Here is an 8,109-nt window from a genome sequence, read left to right on the forward strand (position 1 = left end):
AGAAGAGTATTGTGGGGTTAGAGCCTTCTCAAGGGGCCAGCAGTCTCATTTTAAGATAATGAAAATAAGATGAAGTGTTTGGTGATCACAAAAAGTTTAAGTTATAGCACCACCTACCAAATCTAATCTATTGAATTGGACATTAGAAATATAAACTTGGTATTCCATGTTGAAATAATGGATATAGGGTATATTGACAAGGGCAATTTTTTCGCCAATTCAACTTGCTAATATGGACCTCATTTATGGGTCAGTTTGTACATCCAGAAGTAAGTGAGGGCATGGGATAAAGGGGGTGGCTAGATGATATCTTTATTTTAGCCACATTCGAGCATCACTTCATCAGAGTACAAGGAAACCTGGTGCAACAACCAAGTAATAATATATCGATTGCTAGGTAAAATTGAAGTTTAAGCTCACATCTCCCTTGTGTATGGTGCCTACTGCATATTAATGTTTATCATAAGTTAAAATCAAATGATGCATATCATTAACATAAACAAAAAGTAACTCTTTATCAGGAAGGGAAGGGCACATTGGATTGAATATTATACTGACACCAAAAGTTTTATAAGCTCATGATGTTATTCGTTTGCTCTAAAACTTAAGTTATTTTTTTGGTTGCTTCCAAACTAGTAATTTCAAACTTTTGAAGCAATAATTTTAATCTACACTAGGTAAAATATTTATTATCATCATTTGGGTAGTATTAAATGCATCAACCACTGTCCTATCCCAGCTTTTCAATAAATATTTGCCTAACCCCTGAGGTGGATACTTAAAAACATTAAAAAAAACTTGAAGACACGTTCGACGACTTAGTCTTCAAAGGCTCGAGGTTAGATTTTTACCTCTTCTTAAAAGCACTTGAAGACACTATTGAAGTGTCTTTAAATAGGTTTAGTGATTTAGTATAATTTATCGTTAATTGCATATTTTTGCGTTTAAATAACCCCTCCCTCCTTCCCTCCTCCCCTCTTGTTTTAAACATGAGTTAACAACTTTCTTTCCAATTTTTTTAAAATTTATTTTAAAAAGAAAATCTGAGAAATTAAATATGTATCATATTGTATATTAAAAAATTTTCAGCGGATAATAAAATAAAGTTTTGTTCCCTTGGAAACAACAACTGATAATAAAAGTATACCTATTAATTTTACAATCAGCGGAAATATCCTGAAATAGCATAAAGTAGCCATGTACTTAACCCATTAACGGCGCTAGTTTTGAATGATTTTTGCCATTCCCGAGGTTTTGATGGGCACTTAGGATGGAAAGGAGTTGTTTTATTAAGGTGACTCTAAATTACTTTCATGTAGGCAATTAGATTTATTTGATATCAAGTGAAGTAATTTTTGTAATACACCTTTTAAGTGGACGACCGATATTTTTTTTTTTTAAATATCTAAAATTACTTGTTTGCTATCCTGAACTTACACTTACACACACTCTTTCATGTAACATAAACACACTTTAAGCCCTGTCTTCAACCCACCTGTTAAAGTGTTGTCTTCGAAGACCTAGACTTTAAGACAATTGTTTTAAGAATGATTTTTTTCCCATAACATATATAATCACGAAACCTATCAAGACTTCAAGTTGTCGACAAAGTTTTAAGTATCCACCTCTGGCTACTTGAATATATGAGGCCTTTTTGTTTGAACTTTTACGACTTCCTTAGGTAAGTCTCTTTAAATGTTTACTTAGGGAATATACGATAATGAAAACTAAAATTGAAAAGCGAAGCTCTAGAATCCGAAGGTGTGATAAACGAACATAATATTTGTCGAGTGTCTTAACTTAACAAGCCGAATATAAATTCATGACTATTTTATATAGGAATCACCATGCCGAGTTTGAAAGCGATAGGAAAATTCTAACCTAAAATTAATAAGAACTAATTTAAGAAAAGCTTCCATTTTTTTTAACAATTACCATTTTATTTTAACCTCTAAAATAATAACTCCTTGAAATAATTGATGTTTAACAAGTAAATCCTTTTAACTAAGAACACAACCACCAGGGATCTTAAGGGATAAGACAATCAAGGATAAATATATGTAGAGCCCCAATTATGGTAAATAAAATTACCCCTTCTATGAATTTGGAAAGTTTGAATTAACCAATCAAGATCTAACTTTCCAGGGGTTTGATCTAATGAATGAGAGTGAAGATGATTAAAGTCCCTCAATAGATTTCATTATGACGTCATACGTCATACGTCATACGCCCCTAGAGGCCTCTAGGGGCACTTGAGGAGGAGAGAGGAGGGTGTCCCACCCCCCAAGAAAATAGTTATAAACCTTTCCGTGACCTATGAGAAGCTACCCTGTGAAGCAGAACCTGATCGGTTCATCGGTTAGCGAGATCCTTCGGTACAGACACACAGACACACAGATACACAGATACACAGACACACAGACATCCTGTTACTTTAGTATAAGGATAGAATATACGTGGATATTATGACATGAAAAAAATCTAGGTTGCTTACATGGACATCACTTATTGGTCAGTTCGTTAATCAATTGGGAAGGAAGGAGATTGAGTAAAGTGGAGGATGTGGATGGGAGATTATCTTTATTTTAGCCTGCTACATTTCTTACTTTATTCGAGTACATTATAATTTGGAGTAATAAATCCATTTGACTCACCAAGGTGACTCACCAAAGGAGGTTCAAATTTTGTACACAACTTATTGTGTACATATATATTTTTTCTCAAGAAATAAAGTACCAGAAAAAATGATAATTATTTTTCCGGTACAGCTTCGAAACCGATTAATATCCGCTAGATTAGAACCGGTTCTCAGCCATACTGAAAAATCATGTATAGCATCGTATGACAGACAATTTTCCATGATTTTTTTTTTAAATTTAAAAATTAATACCATTTTTGTTACACCGGACCATTGGACCCTCAGGACTGGTTTTCATCTAATATTTTTTGATTTAGCTGTCTTTTAAACGATACTATAAAAAACTATTCTAAAACATTATATTAATTTTTACGTAATTGTGACTTGCAATTTCTGTTTTAATTTTGTTGTTCTAAGTTTGATTAAAATCTTGATAAATTATAAAGCATAATAATAATGTTTGCTTCAGTAAGTTTTATAATAGAAATAATTATTGAATAAAAGCTAAATAGCTATTTATCGCATTGTATTATAGACAGCTTTCCGTGCATATTAAAATGCAAGATTAAGCCCCGAGGAGCCGAACGCTCGGGCTAACAAAACTGGTTTAAGTTCTATAATTTTCATTTATGGTTATACGATTGATGCTAAACATGATTTTTTAGTATGATTGAGAACCGGTTCTAATCCAGCGGATATAAATCGGTTTCAAAGCCATACTGGAAATGATAATAATCGTTAATAATTTTAGATAATTTTTAATGAATTCTCTAAAAACAATAAATCTTTTGCTTACTAAAGTGCAGTGTTTAATGTCCGTTTAAAACAACAAAAAATCCTTAAAATTCAGCAAAAGATAAACAAGATTATCTGTAAACTGTTGTTAACAAATCCTCAAAAGGCTAGTATAGCATTCACTTGTATTCAAATAGAGGTTAAACTACAATCTTAAATTCGCTGTTTTTATAAGCTTTGTGTGTTGTAGTTTTGTAAAAAGACCTCTTGTGTTTTATAGTCATGTTCAAGATGTTTAAAGTTGATGGAAACTAAACAAAAAAATGCTTCCTTTTACACGCTACAACAAATCTACAAATTAATTTAATAATCTTAGTTTTGGCTTTAAATTCACAATATAAAAAATGCAGGGATGGAGGGGTTGAGAAAACTAGCTCTTCTTAAATACTTTGGGGACTTTTATTGAATCTTGCACTCCCTGGATCCAGTAATGGAAACCTTTTTCGTCTGCTAGCAAATTGCTTTTTACTATTTTGTAGCAACTGGGCTGTTTTAATATACCCGACAGCCAACCCGTCGACAAACATATACTTATTTAATCCCTTTACTTTAATTATTTGAGAAATAAGTTCAGTTAACAGTTTCAGATTAAATTGAAACAAGAGGTTTTAAGTTAATCAGTACGCGAGGTAATTGGGTGACAGGCGAACCCAGGGTCTGGACTGTACAGCATATATTCTGTACAAATAACTACAGATAATTTAAAAAGGGTATATTTACTAAAATGTACAACACAATGAGATTTTGAAACTATATCAACTCTGCAAGCAGTTTTTAATGGTTATTAGCGCTTGTACATTTAAACCTTGTGTATATTTATGGACTATAAAGTATATGTGACCGGTAATTAATGTGGAAACTTTTTTGTTTGCTTTGTTATTATTACTTGTGGTAACTTTAGTTTTACATGGCAAATTATTTCAGATTTTTATTGCATGCAAAATTTATATTTAAAAAAAAAACATGGAGGGGAAAATGTGCTGTTTATTTCTCTAGTATCCACAGTTTTATAATAACACTTTATATTCCTTGTCCTAACAACTTTGGGGACTTTCGTTGAATTTTGATTGGTTTGTTCATTAAGTTAGGTGTCCACACGTTTCATATTGCTATTTACAAAAAGGGTAATTATGTGTATCATGCACATGGGGATGGACATCAATTATCGACTATTTTCTTATCCCATTAGATCCCTGGAAATAATACAGTTTTAAGAACTTAATGAACTTCATGACAAACTATTCTATTTATAAAAAAAATATATAAATATAACCACAAAATCCAAATACTTAACAATAAGAGTGCTTAATATAAACATAAATATTTTAAAAATTATTTTAGTTAATACAATATATATTATTCTTATTTAACTGGAAATAATAAGGAAAACATTGTTGATGTCATGTACAAAACTAGAAAGAAGCAAAACCAAATTGAAATGTCATGCACAAGCATTTTTTATATTGAAAGCAATGTAAATCTTTTAAGTTTTATATAAAACCTTGTCTGACCTCACAATAAGATATCACGGTAGATAAAACATAAAAAAAAAATACTTTTCAGTATGGTTTCGAAACCGATTAATATTCGCTGGATAAGAACCGTTTCCTAGCTATAATAAAAAATCATGTATATCATTGTATTAAAGGCAGTTCTTAATAAATGATGACTTTTAGTTTTTTTTATATGAAATCAATATAAAATTAAACTATAACCTTTCTATAATTTTTTTGTTTGTAGATTAAGATTTCGAACTGGTGAATTTTATGGAAATGTTTTACTTTGGTCAGGTGTTGGTTTTTAGGATATTGTATGTTCTTATTTAAGTCTTGGGATGGTTTAAGGCTCTTAATTTTCCTAGAAAAAAAGCCTCTAGATGCCAGGGGCGCAGCTGCTAGTATAATATATAACATACCTGGTAAAATATTCACTCAGCTTGATGGCTACTATCGCTCTAAATTTTCACTGGTTCAATTACATTTTTAAATCTGAAATTTAACATTTTTTTTATATTTTTTAAATGAGATCTAGAAATCGATTATTTGATGTCTTAATTTGGTTTAAATCTCAGAAAATATCTATAATTAAAACGTAGCTTTAATTAAATGTATGTGTAATGTGAAATGATTAAATTTAACTAGCAAGTTAGAATATTTCAAGTATTTAGGTCATTTCTAAATTATTAATAATCACTTTAATATTATTAAATTAGAAGGCAACTCACACATTTATGTGTGTGTGTGTGTGTGTGTATGTGTGTTTGTGTGTATGTGTAGGTGTGTGTGTATGTGTGTATTTGTGAGTGCGTGTGAGTAATTTCGTTATTGCAAAAAAAAACGTGAATTGGGTTGAAATTTCGGCAACGATTTAGTGCATGAACCTTTTGTTCCATAATTTTAGTTTAAAATGTCAGGGATCTTAGGGGATAAGACAATGGCCGTTAAATTTATGTAAATCCCCAATGATGATACCCAAAATACTCCTTATGTAGATTAAAATTAATGTTTTACAGCAAAATTAGACCAACCAATATCATTATAATTTACAGTCCAATGTCCCCTCCCTCCGTGCAAAATACACACTTATACACATCAAAGAGCACAAAGACACAAGCAACTATTCTAAAGGTATAAGACAATGGCCATTAAATTGATGTACATCCCCAATAATAATGTACAATATTACCCTTTCTGTAGATTACAATTAGTGGTTGAAAAGTTTGGAAACTAAACTTTTGGAAACTAAACTTAATGAACCAGCCAATCAAAATTAAATTTAAAAGTCCCCCAAAGTTTCTAAAAAAAAATTATAAGAAAACGTTATTATAAATCTTTGGGGACTAGTATAATAAATTTTCCAATGTCCCCTCTCTCCCTGCAAGCACACATACACAAATACAGACAAACAAACAATCATGGATGAACACAAAACAATGACACAAAGATAGACATAAAAAACCACCACACCAAATTTGCAACTTTTTTCGTTAATTGAATACATTTCTATGAAATTATTTTATTTATTTCCATTTAAAAAGTTTATGATAAAAACTAATATAAGGTTTATAAATGAATGAATATGAATTGAATTCCAACATAATAGTTATTTATCGCATCGTATTATAGACAGCTTACCGTGGATAGTAAAAGTGAAAACTATAATATAAATTGAAGTCTTGTTAGCACCGAGAGGCTGAAGGCCCTGGCTAATAAAACAAGTGTTATTTTTTTGTTATTTGTAAAAAATACTAATGATTAAAATACGATACATGATTTCTCAGGAGGGCTTACAACCGGTTCTAACATAGCAGATATTAAACGGTTTGGAAGCCATACTGGAAATCATATTATTAAGAACAGACAAAGGCATAATTATATATGTAGTAGCTGCGCTGTGTATTAAAATCAGTTGCAAATTTAACTGAATTATAGTTCATTAGAGCATAACATATGCAAAGCAACAAGTCAAATGTTTTTAAAAGCGAAGCTTTTCTATGATACGTCCGTCCGTTCGTAACGGATAGCTCTTATCGCACATTTAAGCATGTTAGAATTTTTCTATCGCTTTCTAACTTAACATGTTGATTCCTGTAATAGATAGGTATGATTTAGAAAGCGTAGTAACTTTATAACCAACTTCAAACAACACAATTTCTTTTTGCAAATCAACAATCAAAGAATCAGAATCTTAAAAAGTTAAGCAAAATTATAGGTCGTCTTTTACGGACAGACAAAAAAAATAAACCACAATGTTGGTTTACCATGTATAAACCATTATGCTCAATCCCTAACTAAAACCATACTAGGACCTTCGTAAAGCTTCCCTAAAATAAAATTGTGAATCAGTGGTTATCGATATCTTAACGGATTAATACATTAAATATTATAAATCTATTTACTGAAATTACAAGATGTCTCTATGGTTGTCCGAAGGATCTTGCTAACCGCTGAACCGATATGGTTCTCCCTTAACTTCTTGTGTCCTATGAAAGTTTATAAGTATTTTGGTGGAGCGTACCACCACCCTTCTAGGAGTATAAATTCTAACATTTTCGTTATAAAAATTGAAAAATTGAAAGTTGGAGGGGGGGGGGGGGGAAATTCCCACCCACAAACACCCGCGAGTGCCCCTACTGTTAGATACACTGAATATTGAATTATTTATAAACCTATCATAAATGCTTCAGGCCTAGCTATGTCAATTTTGTTTTAAATCAATGTCATAATTGAATAAAATTAGAACTAATCAGACATTGGAGGGAGAAGACATTGGACTATCCGCTTCATTCTCTTATTCGTTGTCATAATTAAATTACATTAGACTAAACAGTTCTGTTTTGACTGCCTCTTATATAAATGACTTATGAATGGTGGTAAGTCAGGGTCAGATTTTGTACAATACATTTTTTGTACACATAGGTTTTCTCGAGTTTTAATAATATTTAGTTGTAAAGTTATTAATAAAAATATATTAAACCAAACTACTTTTATAATCAGTAATTTAGTTATTATTTTATCTTGTACTGTCTTAACTTGCGTACATTCTAAGTCTACTGGGTGTCTGTCATCGGAACATTAATATAGCTTTGTTTTTCAAAATATACTTTCATGTTGCTATTCATAACTGCAGATTTTTAAAAGAGTTATGTGATTTAATGAAGAAACAAACATAACATA

The 8,109-nt window shown here is 30.9% G+C and overlaps 1 protein-coding gene across 1 annotated transcript in view; it reads right to left on the reverse strand.

Annotated features, from left to right (window-relative positions):
• The window catches only part of LOC145312281 (protein roadkill-like), a 44,186-nt gene extending 38,763 nt beyond the window's left edge, over positions 1 to 5,423 (reverse strand). Inside the window, exon 1 of the mRNA XM_080151522.1 lies at positions 5,349 to 5,423. The gene's annotated coding sequence lies outside the window, so the exon portion shown is untranslated. The remainder of the gene's footprint in view (positions 1 to 5,348) is intronic.
• Between the last annotated feature and the right edge of the window lie 2,686 nt (positions 5,424 to 8,109).

The sequence above is a fragment of the Acartia tonsa genome, chromosome 2 (assembly GCF_053477335.1).
Source record: "Acartia tonsa isolate MP-2025a chromosome 2, ASM5347733v1, whole genome shotgun sequence".
NCBI lineage: Eukaryota > Metazoa > Arthropoda > Copepoda > Calanoida > Acartiidae > Acartia > Acartia tonsa.